A 16,508-nucleotide genomic window follows, 5' to 3' on the forward strand; every position below is an offset into this window, starting at 1 on the left:
GAGTCTCCTCCAGCACCATAATTCAAAAGCATCAATTCTTCGGCGATCTTAGTAGGAGTCAAATACCACTGGTACATCATTTTCATATAGTTTTACCGTGGTACCTTGGGTTAAGAACTTAATTCGTTATGGAGGTCCGTTCTTAACCTGAAACTGTTCTTAACCTTAGGTACCACTTTAGCTAATGGGGCCTCCCGCTGCCGCCACGCGATTTCTGTTCTCATCCTGAAGCAAAGTTCTTAATCTGAGGTACTATTTCTAGTTAGTGGAGTCTGTAACGTGAAGCGTCTGTAACCCGAGGTAGCACTGTATTTCAATGTACAACATGCCGTAAATTTCAAATCTGATTTCCATAACCTTTCCCAGTCTGCCATCTGAATATTATGTCCCAGTTCCTTTGCCCAGTGTATCATAACCCACTTAACCTGTTCCTAGTATTACACCACTGCGCCACATTGCCTCTAAGAGAAATGGCAGGCCCAGAGAAATGAAATGATCGTTGGCTGTTGTGGAGAGAGAGAGAGAAAAGGGTTTGAAGGAGGAGGAGGAGGAGGATAGAGGCCCAAGGCTGACTCAGAACTGTTCCCTTTTACCTCAGAAATAAAACCACGCACCCGAGAAGAGGAAACCGCAAGGCTTAGTTTGCACCTGCCTGTGCTCAGCCTTGCAATAGATACCGTGAACAGCTTCGCCGTGATTCAGACATGCCGCCCCAAAAGCGGTTGTCCGGGGGGGGGGGCGGTGTTTGGAGAAGTGGGAGAGAGGAATACTTCCCAGGGTCCCTGGCAAGCCCCAGACAGACAGAAGCCCCTCCAGTGTCGGAATTGTGAAAATGGAGGAAAGGCATTTCCTGACTCTTCGTCAGAGCTGCAGAGACCTTGGCCTGTGTGGGACGCCTGGCTCGCCAGAGGAAAATGTCTCCTCTTTCTCGAGGAGGGTCTTATCTTCCACACACACGTGCACCCCTCTGGTGCGAGGAGTCAAGTCCCAGCATGATTTAGTGGTTGAGGCAATGTCATATTAGCCACCAGCACAGACGGGGGGAGAAAGGAAAAGGAGACCCAGAGAGGCTCTCTCCTTAAATTGTGCAATGCATTTGGAGAGTAGTGGAAAATCCCACCGGTAGTCTAGATGGGCAAGATCTTTGACTGCTAACCCCCCGGCGTATCAGATTTAAAATAAGGGCACTTGGAGGTCTCAGGTGAGCTCATTCGGCTGACACCAGAACTCAGAAAGCACACTGCATCGCCGTGCATAAGTGTCCTGTTTTGCAAGGGTTCTGGGAACGTCCACAGACACGTGACAGAATGTGGGCAGTATGAATCTCAGCCCTTGTTTCAATACCGAACCCCATCTCCGCATCTAACTGCCCCAGATTTAGTGAAGGGGCCCTAGCCAGAGAGTCTCCGGTTCCTAGAATAATTATTATTATTATTATTATTTATTATACTTAATACCCCACCCATCTGGCTGAGTTTCCCCAGCCACTCTGGGTGGCTTACAACAGAATATTAAAAACACAATAAAACTTCAAACTTCCCTAAACAGAGCTGCCTTCAGATATATTCTAAAAGTCAGGTAGTTCCTTATTTCCTTGACATCTGACAGGAGGGCATTCCACAGGGCGGGCGCCACCACCGAGAAGGCCCTCTGCCTGGTTCCCTGCAACCTCACTTCTCGCTAGGAGGGAACCACCAGAAGGCCCTCAGAGCTGGACCTCAGTGTCCAGGCTGAATGATGGGGTGGAGATGCTCCTTCAGCTATACTGGGCCGAGGCCGTTTAGGGCTTTAAAGATCAGCACCAACACTTTGAATTGTGCTCGGAAACATAACCGGAAGGGAGCACTAGGATCATCTAGTCCACCCCCTGCAATGTAGGAATCTTTTGCCTGACATGGGGCTTGAACCCACAACCCTGAGATTAAGAGTCTCATGCTCTACTATCTGAGCTATCCCAGACCTCCATCCCCAGTTATCTCCAGTGGTAGTCCATCAGGAGAAGACACCCTGCAGCAAGCCCAGCTGTATGGCTGGAATGCAGCCTATGGCTAGTTCATAAGAGTCAGATCTATTCCCTGCCCACCAGCAGCAGAATGCAGCTCCCAGAAGGTTTTCTGTGAGGGAATGGGACCCTCGAACCAAAAAGGTTTCCAATCCCTGATCTAGCTAGGTCTCAACTGACTGGCGGTGGCTTTCCAAACTTTCAGACTGGGCTCTTTCACGATGCTAGTTGGAGACATCAGGAATGGAGACCTTGGTGAAATCTACACACACACACACACATATATAAAAACCAATGCTGTGGAAATGCTTTCGTTTAAAACGTTTTGAAAAATATATTGAAATTGCCATAGCTCAGCATCGCCATCTAGTGTCACATCTGTATATTGCAGTTTGGAATGCACTTAAAACATTTTATTTGCACCTGCATAGCTGGGTCGCTTGTGAATGCAAAGCAAGTTCTCCAGCACGGGTCATAACTGGCAGCATGTAAGTCACCCAAGCAGATTTGCCGATGCAAGAATGTGGCTTTGCCTACATCGCACATGTCTGTAATATAGGCATGCTTGAAAAGAATTCCCAAATGTTTCTAAAAAGCTCTCTACGAGAAGGGAGCGAAGGGGACTCGTGTCATGAGAGATCACGTGAACAGTCTTTCTGCTGGACACCCCCTCTCTCAATAGTGGCGGCGGCTTCCCCTCTTTCAAGTGAAGGACTAATATTTTCCCTAGATTTTGAGCCTTGCACGCTTTGAGCAGATCGGTTCTCCCTAGAAATATGCGAGCACCTGTTGCACGTTAACCTTTGCCCCTCTTAACCAAACATTAGCCTTTGACAGTCATACGATAAGACAGATTCATATCTAAGGGGAGGGGAGAGGGAAAGGGGGAGTCTGGTCTTTCCAGTGACTTCGGGAATAGAGGCTGTAATTTCTAAAATGAGCTCTCTCTCTGGGCAGGTTGAAGGAAGCAGTGGGATTTTGTGCAAGATGCTTGATTTATTTACTTAGGTTGTTTATATCCTGCTCAGCATCCAAAGGTTTCTGGGCAGGTAATGACAAAATTCCATAAAACATCATCAACCTCATAAAAAAAATATAAAACACAATTTAAACAGTGTGCAGTACAGGGCACTCCCAGTCTGTCACTACTTTCGAGTGGGATTCTATTGAATACCAGCAAATTCGTGCCACCTGATTATAATTGACTAGGAGATCTTGCACAACAAAACTGATTCCCCCAAAGATCGGACTTTTTGCCATAAGGAAAGTCTTGGAAAACTGCATGTGGCAGCGTGGGATTTGCTTTCGTGCAGCATTGTCTAATCTTTGCTGACCCCTGCCTTAGGGCAAAGTACAGATGAAAACAAAGACATGGGGGCGGGAAATAGCATGCAAATCTGCACCATATTAGAAGTTGCTTGCAGAAATGCGCACATTAGTCAAAACTGCATGTGTCTCAGGAGAAATTTGCACCAAAATGCTGAATAAGTTTCTTGATGAGCAACCACACACACACACTTGCGCACACACACACACGCACACGTTGCTGCAGAAATGTGGAGAATTGAATTTAAGACTTGGAAAAACAAGAGGCCCAGAGAAGTGAAATGGGCAAATCCTTCTACGCCTAAGTTGAATGGCGTTTGCCGGCTCTGAATGTGGCGCTTGGTATCCATTTCTGAACTGCGGTTCCTTTTCCATCCAGCTTCAGATTGCTTAGTCTTGCTCAATGGATCTGGCTCCCACAGGGCAGCTGCAACTCAAAACACATTCGTGGCAACACCCACTATCCCAGTAAGCGCCCAGCAGGGCGTCGTCGTGCTTTCCTGCCTCTGCACTAGAATCAAGATAACACCATCCCAGTTCCGAGAACGCTGCTGGGATTTGAACCAGCAACCTTCAGTTCCCTGTGCAGCTACCCCTTGTGGCGAGCTACCGGAACTGCAGCATGGAGCACCTTCCTGGGGGGCAAGGTATTCTTGGCTGAGTCCGGACTGGCCTTGCCCACCCAAGCGGACTGCTGGTCCCTCACCTAGACAGAAAGATGTTTTCAGGGCTTCCTGTTTGTCCTGGGGCTTTGTCTGGCAAACAATGGTTCTCCTGGCTCTTCGGCGTGTTTGGGTTATGTTCAGACTCCTGGTTTTTGTTCCTTGGCTCCGACTCCTCGCTGTGTCCCCTGAGTGTTCTCAACACAAATCCTGGCTCCTGCATCCCAGCTGCTGGGTCACTTCTAACAGCAGCCCAGACAGTTAAGCCCTGGTTAGTATTTAGCTTCCATAAACACCTGGAGAAGGGAACAGAGGGCCAAACAAAACGTTATGATAAGTTTTTGTTTTTTAATATGTTGCAGGGATTTATGTAAAGGTTGGGAGGGGGGGTTTGCCCCTCCAGCAGATATCATATCATACACATACAAACACCCGACTACCAAAATCAACACAATCACTTCGGAAAGTGTCCCCATTTTGTAAACAAAAATCTGCCCTTTCCCCCATACATCACAGAAAAGGTGGTGTTTTTCCTGTCTGCCAGGTTATCTGATAGTGCCTTATCCGTTTGCCTTTCCTGGTAGTCTGTCCCCCTTTGAGATGGTGATTTCCCAATTCCTGAGACAATGGGAAGGTTTCCAGACCCTCTCCCTCCTTGCAGAGAAAACATTTGGTCAGTTTGGGAATCAAAAATGGTTTCAGGTCGGTCTACCTGTGCTGATCTATGTACGTGCTTGGTTGGTACATTTATGAACATTTATGTACATTTATTTATGGGACGCGGGTGGCGCTGTGGGCTAAAGCCTCACGCCTAGGGCTTGCCGATCGAAAGGTCGGCGGTTCGAATCCCCGCGGCGGGGTGCGCTCCCGCTGCTCGGTCCCAGCGCCTGCCCACCTAGCAGTTCGAAAGCACCCCCGGGGGCAAGTAGATAAATAGGTACCGCTTACCAGCGGGAAGGTAAACGGCGTTCCGTGTGCGGCTCTGGCTCGCCAGAGCAGCGTTGTCACGCTGGCCACGTGACCCGGAAGTGTCTGCGGACAGCGCTGGCCCCCGGCCTCTAGATGTGAGATGGGCGCACAAACCCCAGAGTCTGTCAAGACTGGCCCGTTCGGGCAGGGGTACCTTTACCTTTATTATGTATCTAAGACTCTAAAATTCTTATCACAATCACAAAACACTTCATCACAGTTTTTCCTATCTCTTTTCAAAGGTCCATATAGTAAAAGCTATGGTTTTCCCAGTAGTGATGTATGGAACTGAGAGCTGGACCATAAAGAAGGCTGATTGCTGAAGAATTGGTGCTTTTGAATTATGGTGCTGGAGGAGACTCTTGAGAGTCCCATGGACTGCAAGAAGATCAAACCTCTCCATTCTGAAGGAAATCAGCCCTGGGTGCTCACTGGAAGGACAGATCGTGAAGCTGAGGCTCCAATACCTTGGCCACCTCATGAGAAGAAAAAACTCCCTGGAAAAGACCCTGATGTTGGGAAAGATGGAGGGCACAAAGAGAAGGGGACGACAGAGGACAAGATGGTTGGACAGTGTTCTTGAAGCTACCAGCATGAGTTTGACCAAACTGCGGGAGGCAGTGGAAGACAGGAGTGCCTGGCGTGCTCTGGTCCATGGGGTCACAAAGAGTCAGACATGACTAAACAACAACAACATTCAAAGGGCCTCTGCTGCACATTACCAAGCGTAACAATTCACTGATAAGCGTATCTACGTACTGGCTCCCTGGGAATTTTTTTAGAAAGTCAAATAAAATTGCTCCAGTATGGATTTGCACCATTCCAACTTTGTTCTGTTCAGGAAAGGAATGGCCTAAGAAGCGGGGATTCTGGGATGTAGGCGCCCATAATCCGTGAAACCTGGGGTCACGTACACAGCAGCCTCTTGCACAAAAGGTAATCGCTGGCATCCTGGCAAATGGATGTCAGACAGGCAGTCATCCCATGGACAATGGCAAACCACCAGGAATGGATTAGGTTCTTGGTCGGGACAAAGAGGTGTGATTAACTTGGCCTGGGAAACCAGGAACTTGTAAATATTTCTTTTGTCTTACTTGATGGGTGTGAGGTGGAGGTCAAGGGAAGGGTGGGGGCAAACCTGATGCTCAGGTTTCTGTCACCAGACCCTCCCAATTTGTGATGTATTTCTGATGTATGCATGATGTAATTTTAGGGGTGTTGTGGGTATCTTTGTAAAACTGATAAAAGTGGGAGCCATCCTTTGTTCTGGGCTTCTTCCTGCTTCTCCCGTGTGGTGAGTAGAAGTCCTGTTGCAACAGTCCTTTAAAATAAAGACCAGGCCTACTGGCTGCTGTTTTGCTCCTATATTCCTGGCTGGCGTCTTTGTTTGGTAATCCAAGTGAGCCCCAGGATTTTCCTATAACAAATAAAAGTATGCTTAAGCGAGCCACTCTTATTATGAAGCAGCAGTACCAGCACTTCTTTCTGTTTTTGTTAAAAAGTGTGGCACTAACTACTTCATGGTTAAGTACAGGTTCTGACACCTATCAGAACTGTGTTCTGGTTCTTAAAGAATTGCCCATGCCTCCTGATAAATCTCTGGGCTGAATTCAAGGTTTTACAGATGATGTGCTCTGAATGACTTAACAACAATATACCTGGAGCCAATCAGAAGCTGCGGAAGCCACGTCGGATGGCCAGCTTCCAAAAAACGTTCAGAAACCAGAACACTCACTTCCAGGTTTGCGGCGTTCGGGAGTCAAAATGTTCGAGTCACAAGGCGTTTGGGATTGAAGGTACGACTAGAGTGGAGAACATTCAACAGTTAATTACCAACCCATCTAGGTAAAGGTAAAGAGACCCCTGACAATTAGGTCAAGTCGTGGCTGACTCTGGGGTTGTGGCGCTCATCTCGCTTTATTGGCCGAGGGAGCCAGCGTACAGCTTTTGGGTCATGTGGCCAGCATGACTAAGCCGCTTCTGGCGAACCAGAGCAGTGCACAAAAACGCCGTTTACCTTCCCGCTGGAGTGGTACCTATTTATCTACTTGCACTTTGACGTGCTTTCAAACTGCTAGGTGGGCGGGAGCAGGGACCGAGCAACGAGAGCTCACCCCGTCGCGGGGATTTGAACCGCCGACCTTCCGATCAACAAGTCCTAGGCTCTGTGGTTTAACCCACAGCACCACCCGTGTCCCTTCAAACTGCACACTGCAAATAGAGGAACATCCTCTGTATAGTGTGCCACTTGACCACCCCATACGCAACACTAATGGAAATCCAGAAGGTGGCACAGTAAAAAGCAAAGAAGGGAAATTGTTGGATCACATGCTCAGACCCGCCGAGTGTCCCTATTTTCCAGGGACAGTCCCAGATTTAGAGAAGCCATCCCAGTTTCCAATTTGATCCTGGACTGTCCCGCTTTTCCTTAGGGCGCCCCTATTTTCATCGGAGAAACGTTGGAGGATATGGAGTCATGCGGCCCCTGAGCCAAGGAGATAAATAACTATACAACCTTTACAGGACATCTGAAGGCAGCCCTGTATAGGGAAGTTTTAAAATGCTTTGTTATGTTTTTATATATGTTGGAAGTCACCCAGAGTGTGACTGGGGCAGCTGAGTAAGATGGGCAGGGTATAAAGAATAAAATTATCATCATCATCATTATTATTATAGAATGGGAAGTCCCTAATTTGATCAGAGAAATGTTGGAGGGTAAGCACAGTTCCCCCTTGGGCTCCTGCCCTGGAAAGGAAATGGAGCTGAAATAACCTTTCCCCCGAAACAAGAGGAGGCAATTTGACTCCCCCTCGTTGAATCACTTGCCATGTGGGTCTTGCAATACAGTGGTACCTCAGGTTAAGTACTTACCGTATTTTTCGTTCTATAACACGCACCCGACCATAACACGCACGTAGTTTTTAGAGGAGGAAAATCCGTAGGCATGCCACTCATAGGCATTCCCTCCATAACACGCACAGACATTTCCCCTTACTTTTTAGGAGGAAAAAAGTGAGTGTTATGGTGCAAAAAATACGGTAATTCGTTCCAGAGGTCCGTTCTTTTTTTTTTTTATAAAATATTTATTAAAGTTTCACAAATTATACAGACAAACAGGACAATACAAACAAACACAAACAAAAAAAGAACAAGTATAATTTCAAACCCTTATTTTCTTATAACTTACTTCTCCGACCTCCTCATACCTCCCCTTTCTGCATTCCAATTTCAAATTTTAATTCAGCAAATCCTCACCCTTAAGTTTATCTAATTTTTAACCTTTCTTTTCTTTTAACTTAATCCTTACAACTGTAATCCACTTAATTTCTAAACCAGCATCATTCTAACATTCATTAATTTTACAATGTTTCTTAAGATAGTTCTTAAATTTCTTCCAATCTTCTTCCGCCGTCTCTTTTCCCTGGTCTCGGATTCTGCCGGTCATTTCTGCCAGTCCCATATAGTCTATCACCTTCATCTGCCATTCTTCCAAGGTGGGTAGATCTTGTGTCTTCCAATACAGTGGTGCCCCGCAAGACGAAATTAATTCGTTCCGCAATTTTTGCTGTCTAGCGAATTTTTCTTCTTGCGAAGCACGGTTTAAACCGTTTAACAAAGTCGCAAGACGTTTTCGTCTTGCGAAGCAAACCCATAGGGGAATTCGTCTTGCGAGGCAAATCGCGAATGAAAAAACCTTTCGTCTAGCGAGTTTTTTGTCTTGCGAGGCATTCGTCTTGCGGGGCACCACTGTACTTTGCGATAAGTATTCTTGCTGCTGTTGTAGCATACATAAAAAATGTTCTGTCTTTCTTTGACACCCCCGAAACAAGAGGTGGCAATTTGACTCCCCCTCGTTGAATCACTTGCCATGTGGGTCTTGCAATACAGTGGTACCTCGGGTTAAGTACTTAATTTGTTCCAGAGGTCCGTTCCGGAGGTCCGTTCTTAACCTGAAACTGTTCTTAACCTGAAGCACCACTTTAGCTAATGGGGCCTCCTGCTGCTGCCCTGCCGCCGGAGCCCGATTTCTGTTCTCATCCTGATGCAAAGTTCTTAACCTGAAACACTATTTCTGGGTTAGCGGAGTCTGTAACCTGAAGCGTCTGTAACCTGAAGCGTATGTAACCCAAGGTACCACTGTACTTCTTAACTCCCTAGGATGCTCAATCACCATTTAGCAGGGTTTTTTAAAACAAAACAAAAAAATAGATGAAGTGGGTTTGAGGTTGCATTGCAAAAACATTGCCTAATTTCCTCTCCCCTGCCCCAACCCCTCCCCTTCTGGAACAGTTTTGCTCTCCGGACCCAGATCCACCCCAGCTCAAAAGAAGTATTGTCTGCCTTGACGTACTCTGGCATCCATTACTGCTCAGGGAAAGGAAACCGAGAGGAAGGAGTAATTTAATGTTGTGTCATATGATTGTAGTTCATCCAGACATATTATGCCGGGTGAGGAGGGACTCGTTTTCCCAATCCCAGAAGGGCAACAAATTTAGCTGGATAAAAAGAGCGGCCATTTTTATTTTATTTCTTGGCGGAGGGGGATCTGAGGGACGCGCAGCTTCTGGAATGTTCTGTCATGCTCGCTGTGTTCCTTAGCGCCACGCTTTCCTCCCCCCTCCCTCAGGGCATAGAGGGAGGATGAGTGGAAGAAATCAGAGGGATTTGGTGGGGCAGGAGACAATTGGCTGTTGTGGAGCCGGGTTAAGCTTCATCAAGGGCTTTGCCTCATGCCTGGTCAAGGAGAAAGCGAGGAGGAGAAGCGATCGGCAGGTGGATTAAACAAACTTTGCCACGGGATGTGTCACAGGTTTCGAAAGCGCACCGAAGGAAAACGGAACCGTCTGCCTTCGGTTTCTTACCGGCTCAGCTCCCCGATGAAATGCCGTCAGATCCACTTAAGTAATGCCTCCTGGAAAAGGAAGCATCGTGTTTTTATTGGACACCTTTGTGACTCCGAAACTGGCGAGCAATGCGCTCGCCGGCAGGTATCCATTCCGGAGGCTTTTCACAAGCTTGTAATGCTGACAGCACCAGGCCTGCTCTTTCAATTAGACCCTCCGAAATCTCGGTAGTGGGAGCCTGAGGGAGGGTGGGGATGAAACTCTGTGTTTCTCTGGGTCCTCCAAGCAGCAGCTGCTTCAGATTTGGGTTTTACAAACCACCATTGGAGGCCAGCATCTTCCCCCAAGCTCACTTTCTTGATTGAAAACATCCTCTACATTTTAAGCCGGGGGACACTGCCAAACCAGGCTTTGGTTCTGTGTGAAATTCTTGTGTTAGGGAGCCGTCTTTGACTAGAGGTGCACTCGAACTCAGTACCTCCAGCTTTTCCTTCAACACAGACCGCTTCCAGAAAACCACTTTCATGAGCATTCAGCCTCATTCACTGGTGTGGAGTTCAGATACCACTGGCTATCTGGTGAGCATTCATCCTGATTTTCTGCGATCGGATGGTGATGGTGTTGCGTCAAGTCTTTTGCCGCGTCTGTGAAGAAGGGTTTGGATTTGATATCCCGCTTTATCACTACCCGAAGGAGTCTCAAAGCAGCTAACAATCTCCTTTCCCTTCCTCCCCCACAACAAACACTCTGTGAGGTGAGTGGGGCTGAGAGACTTCAGAGAAGTGTGACTAGCCCAAGGTCACCCAGCAGCTGCATGTGGAGGAGCGGAGACGTGAACCCGGTTCCCCAGATTACAAATCTACCGCTCTTAACCACTACACCACACTGGCTCTGTGTACTACTGTCGGTGTACTACTGTCATTTTGTGTGGATGCCTGATTACCGTCTTCCAAAGCAACTACTCTATGGAAGACAATCCGAACCAGCAGTTATTATTTACGACGGATTATTTCTTGCCTCCTATATCTGTCATTCCAACATTTGTTTCAGGAGCTTGGGGGTTGGCATAATACATATATGGCACTACATAACCTAGGGAACTCACTGCCACAAGGTGTGCTGGTGGCCACTGGTTTTAAGAGAGACAGATTCACAGAGATATGCATGTCTGTCCCTCTGCTGCCTGATTATCGTCTTCCAAAGCAACTACTCTATTCCGAACTTGAAAATGGAATGCGTAATGCTGATGGTCAACAAAAGAGGTTCAAAGACTCTCTCATGGCAAATCTTTAAAAAAGTAGTATAAACACTGACAACTGGGAAACACTGGCCTGAAAGCGCTCCAGTTGGAGAACAGCCTTTACCAAAGGTGTCATGGGCTTTGAAGATGCTCGAACTCAGGACGCAAGGGAGAAACGTGCTAAGAGGAGGGCACGCTTGGCAAATGATCGACTCCTGCCCGGAAACCAATGTCCCCACTGTGGAAGGATGTGTGGATCCAGAATTGGCCTCCATAGTCACTTACAGACTCACTGTTAAAACCATGTTTATGGAAGATCATCTTACTTGGCTACAAGTGGAAGAAGAAGAAGAAGAGGAAGAGGAAGAAGAAGAAGAAGAAGAAGAAGAAGAAGAAGAAGAAGAAGAAGAAGAAATAATTCTGTACATGGAATGAAGGGGGGGTGTCATCTTGTCTGTCTCCTCAGTCAGGAAAATGTCTTGGGCCAGCCATGAGACCAGGGGTGGGCAGTCTGAGGTGAGCTGAAGAAGCAGAAGCCATAGGAGAAGACAGAAGTCAGGACTAAAGGACAAACCAAGAGGCAAGGTCAAAGAGCAAGCCAGATGTCAGGACCAAGAAGCAATTGGTATCCATGGGCAAATCAGGGCTGAAAAGTAAGAACACACACACGCAAAACATGCGAGAGCTCATTGTTGCTCAAGCAAGTCTTGTCTGACAGAGGAAGCCCTCTTATATTTCTCTCTGGCCAGAGAGGTCCAATGAGCAGTCTGGGTGACAGATTCATTCCCGAAGGCCCTTCATTGATATGTACATCCTTCAAATGTCACAAGCACTGCCATTTTATAAAGATACACATTTCTCTGTACCCCATTGAAACCTGAGAGAGGGAGATGTTTAAACCCAAACTATGGTTCTGATCTGAAGGAAATCAGCCCTGAGTGCTCACTGGAAGGACAGATCCTGAAGCTGAGGCTCCAATACTTTGGCCACCTCATGAGAAGAGAAGACTCCCTGGAAAAGACCCTGATGTTGGGAAAGATGGAGGGTACAAGGAGAAGGGGACGACAGAGGATGAGATGGTTGGACAGTGTTCTTGAAGCTACCAGCATGACTTTGACCAAACTGCGGGAGGCAGTGGAAGACAGGAGTGCCTGGCGTGCTCTAGTCCATAGGGTCATGAAGGGTCGGACACGACTAAACGACTAAAAAACAAACAACAACAACATGGTTCTGATTGCATGTTTTAAAACTGATTTTAATGTTAATGCATGGTTATCTGAAAGGCCTTTCCCCCAGTGTTCCCTTTCCCACATCACTTGGCTTCTTCCCATGGCACCCCATAGCCACGGTGAGGGCATCAGGGCACCATGTAGCCAGTCAGATAAGGCTGCCCAAGATGATGCCAACAAAGCCAAATCTGAGGGAGGGACATCAATAATTCTGCCAGGGCCGGCCTGCCCATGAGGCAAGGTGAGGCGACCGCCTCAGGCACTGGGGTCCATAGAGGCAGCCGATCCCCATGTAGGTCTTTATTCCGCCCCCTTGTTCCTGATGCAGATCCTCACTCGCTGGTTCTTCCCTGGCAGGGAGGAGGGCGCCATTTTGTGCTTTACCCATAGCTGTCAAGCGTCCCTTATTTGGCAGGAAACTCCCTTATCCCAGCGCCGTGTCCCGCTGCTGCCCCTTATTGATGATGTCCCTTAAATTTCCCGGGTTTCAAAGGAAGCGGCTCCTCTCCCTCCCTCCCTGCCAGCCAGGGAGGAGGGAGGCGCCAACTGTGTTGCTTGACGGCGTTGCTCACACAATAAGGAGTCTAAGAACGACTGGGGGGGTGGAGCTTGCATGCCTTGTGCTGATCAAATCGGCCACGTTGCCTGGGGACTCGCCTTTGCTCAGCGCTTCCCAGCGGAGAGGTGATAGTGATTTTCCTTGCTGCATCCCCTTTGCTGGGTTGCTGCGCTGTGGGAACCACCGCTTGAGGCTTCGTTTGGCTGCTGGCTGGGCTTTCTGCCTTTGGCTCGGAGGGGCTCAGAAGTTGAACATACCTGTGCCCAGAAAATCCCTTATATTGGCTGCTGATCCCTTATTTTCGAGGCTGCTGTTCCCTTATTTTCAAATCTGTAAGTTGACAGCTATGGCTTTACCTCAGGTGCCAAAATGTCCCGGGCCGGATCTGATTCCAGCCCTGGTTCTGAATGGGAGAACGTTTTTGACCTGTTTCACAGAACTTATCCTGAAATGGGGAAACGTGTGTCTGGCAAGGGGATTCCCCTCTCCGCTGCCCCCCTCCCCCCTGCCAAAATGGCACCTCCTCTGTTTTGGCTAGTGCAGATTTACAATTTCCTATATGGATCAAGTTTAGGGGAAACAATTTGCCAGTTCACAGCTGCTGACTGTCTGACACTTCAGGCATCCCAAACTCCACTCCAGCCCTATTCCCCAGAGCAGTTCTTTCAAAACAGATTTTCCTTTGCCTTTTAAATGGAGAGCGGTACATTGCTGCTGTTGTTGTTAAAGGCCAAAAGGCCACCAAAAATTTTGGGAATAAAAATAAATTCAACAAGAACAGCTAAAAGAAGAAATTGGTTATACCTTGGTTTACTGGAGGGACAGGAGCAAGCCAGTGGAATAGCTGGGGATAGGGTTAAAAAAATTCTTGAATTATGTATCTAAGAACAATTATGAATGGTTATTAGGAGAGATATTCTCTAACAGAAAGAATAGGGAAATTATTATTATTAAATTTCAGTGGTGCAGTTTGGTGTCGATGCCAAAGCAAATCTTTATGTTACAGAGATTGTCTTTTTAAAAAAAATCTATCATCATATATTAAATACTGTTCAGGTTTTTAAAAGGGCAAAGGTTAATGTCAAAGTTTATCTGGCAAGATAAAATGCTTCAAATTAAATCAATTGTTATTTGGGATGATAGAAGGAGAAGCTGCCTTTAGTTTACCAATGTTAAAATTATTATTACCATTCTAGTTAAATTAAGTGGATAATAGATGGTGGGGTGGAAGACGAAAGGCACTCTGTATATGTTCAGAGGCACACCTGCCATTCTGTAGTTAAGTTCTGGGGCTTGATGTCTCAGCTGCGATCTCTTTTGGTTTGTTTATCCCTATTATTGCTGGAGACAGGGGGTGGATTTGCACGCAGGAGGAAACCCCCACTATAAATAAGTCATAAATCAAATTGTAATAACAAACAAAAAACCACTATAGAAAAAGGCAGATCCATCAGCGACAATAAATCCCCTCCAGTCTGGGATGGTGGTGGAGAGATAGGATTTGTCCCTTTGTGAGCGATTGGCCAGAACCTTGCATATGCATGCTTTCCCTCACATCTCCAGCAGTCTAAAAGAAGAAAATTATGGGAGCAGGCCTGGAATATCCCCAAGGAAGCCAGCCTCAAACTCACACAGGCAGAGAGATGCAGCGAAAGCGATGCTCCCAGGACTTGTGCTTACAAAAGTGAGGGGCTGGAGCTCAAACCGCAACCAGCCTTGGGACTCTCCTCCTGCTGGCACTGTGGACCTGCTTGGAAGCAAATGGAGGAAACAAAATAATAAGAGACGGGGGCGGAGGCTTCCTGTGAAGCGTTCTTGCCTATTGGGCAAAGGATCGATGAAAAATTGGCAGAGTCGCTTTTCAATTGTCAAACTGGCAGTAATGTGAAGTTCTCAGGGCTCAGTCCCAGCCTGAAAACAGAAGATGGGGATGAGCTCTGGCTCAGATTAAGCCCTTGCATTCCACCCCTCGCTTTCCTTTAGAGCAGAGGTTGCCAACGTGGTGCCCTCCAGGTAATGATGTACCTCTGAGAGCCAGCATGGTGGTGTTGTAAACAACTTCCGCCCTTTTTCCTTTATGGGGTATCCAAGAGCCCATACAGAGTCCTTACGTAGGTTCTCTATTGGTAGGAGAAAATAACAGAGGCCAACCAGAGAATATTGAGAAGCAAAGCAGCTAGTAAGCCTGATCTTTATTGATCTGTTGCAACAGGGTGCTCCCCTCACCCGCAGGAGAGGAGGAGGACCCAGAAAAATGGCGTGCAAGGCCTTATATAGACATTTTAAATTCCCTGCCCTGGAGCTCAAGACCACCCCTCCATACATCATACATACATCACAGAAGGGGTGTAGCCTAAGACCACCCCCCAGATACCTACATCACAGAAAAAGTGGTCTAAAACAGAAATTTTAATGTTGTTTATCTCCTGTCTGGCAGGTTACTTGATTGGATACCCTGCTTACTTGATTGGATTGCTTAGTTCCTGGGCCAGGTCACAGGCTCACACCCTATTCATATCTTAAAGGTAAAGGGTAAAGGTACTCCTGACCATTAGGTCCAATCACGGAAGACTCTGGGGTTGCGGCGCTCATCTCACTTTATTGGCCGATTGGTACAGCTTCTGGGTCATGTGTCCAGCATGACTAAGCCGGTTCTGGCAAACCAGAGCGGCGGACGGAAACGCCGTTTACCTTCCCGCTGGAGCGGTACCTATTTATCTGCTTGCACTTTGACATGCTTTTGAACTGCTAGGTTGGCAGGAGCTGGGACTGAGCAACGGGAGCTCACCCCATCTCAGGGATTCAAACCACCGACCTTCTGATCGGCAAGCCCTAGGCTCTGTGGTTTAACCCACAGTGCCATCCGCATCCCAATTCATATCTTAAATGTGCCCTTAAGACAGGATATGTGAAGGAAAAAGACAATGGGGAGGTTTCCTACTTGGACCTTGCAGAGAAATACAATTGAGGTCAATTTGTTCAGGACTTTTTTCTTGTGGGGTTTTCAGACATGTGGTTTATATATCTATGTACGTGTTTGCTTGGTACTTATGAACATTTAACATACATCTAAGACCTCAAAATTCCCATCACAGTGTAGTGTTTGGCGTGTCAGACAAAGGCCTTGGGAGATCAGGGTTCAAATCTCCACTTGGCCCTGAAGGTCACTGGGTGACCTTGAGCCAGTCATGGCCTCTCAGCCTGACTTACCTCACAAGGTAGTTGTGGGGATTGCAGGAGGAGCGCCAGGAATGAGCCAAGACTCCTGCATTGCAGGGGGTCGATCTGGATGACCCTCCGGATCCCCCTGCAATTCTTTGTAAGCCACCTTAAGCTCCTTGTGGGGAAAGGTGGGATATATTGTGTTTTCTTGCATTCACAGCTGCGCTGGCTAAAGGCTGGTGGGACTTGGAGTGCATGCTCTGGTTATCTCTCACTTGGACTACTGCAATGCGCTCTATGTGGGGCTACCTTTGAAGGTGACCTGGAAACTACAACTAATCCAGAATGCAGCAGCTAGACTGGTGACTGGGAGTGGCCGCCGAGACCATATAACACTGGTCTTGAAAGACCTACACTGGCTCCCAGTATGTTTCCGAGCACAATTCAAAGTGTTGGTGCTGACCTTTAAAGCCTAAACGGCCTCTGCCCAGTATACCTGAAGGAGCGTCTCCACC

Source organism: Podarcis vaucheri (assembly GCF_965113315.1).
Source record: "Podarcis vaucheri genome assembly, chromosome: 13".
NCBI classification, from domain to species: Eukaryota; Metazoa; Chordata; class Lepidosauria; order Squamata; family Lacertidae; genus Podarcis; species Podarcis vaucheri.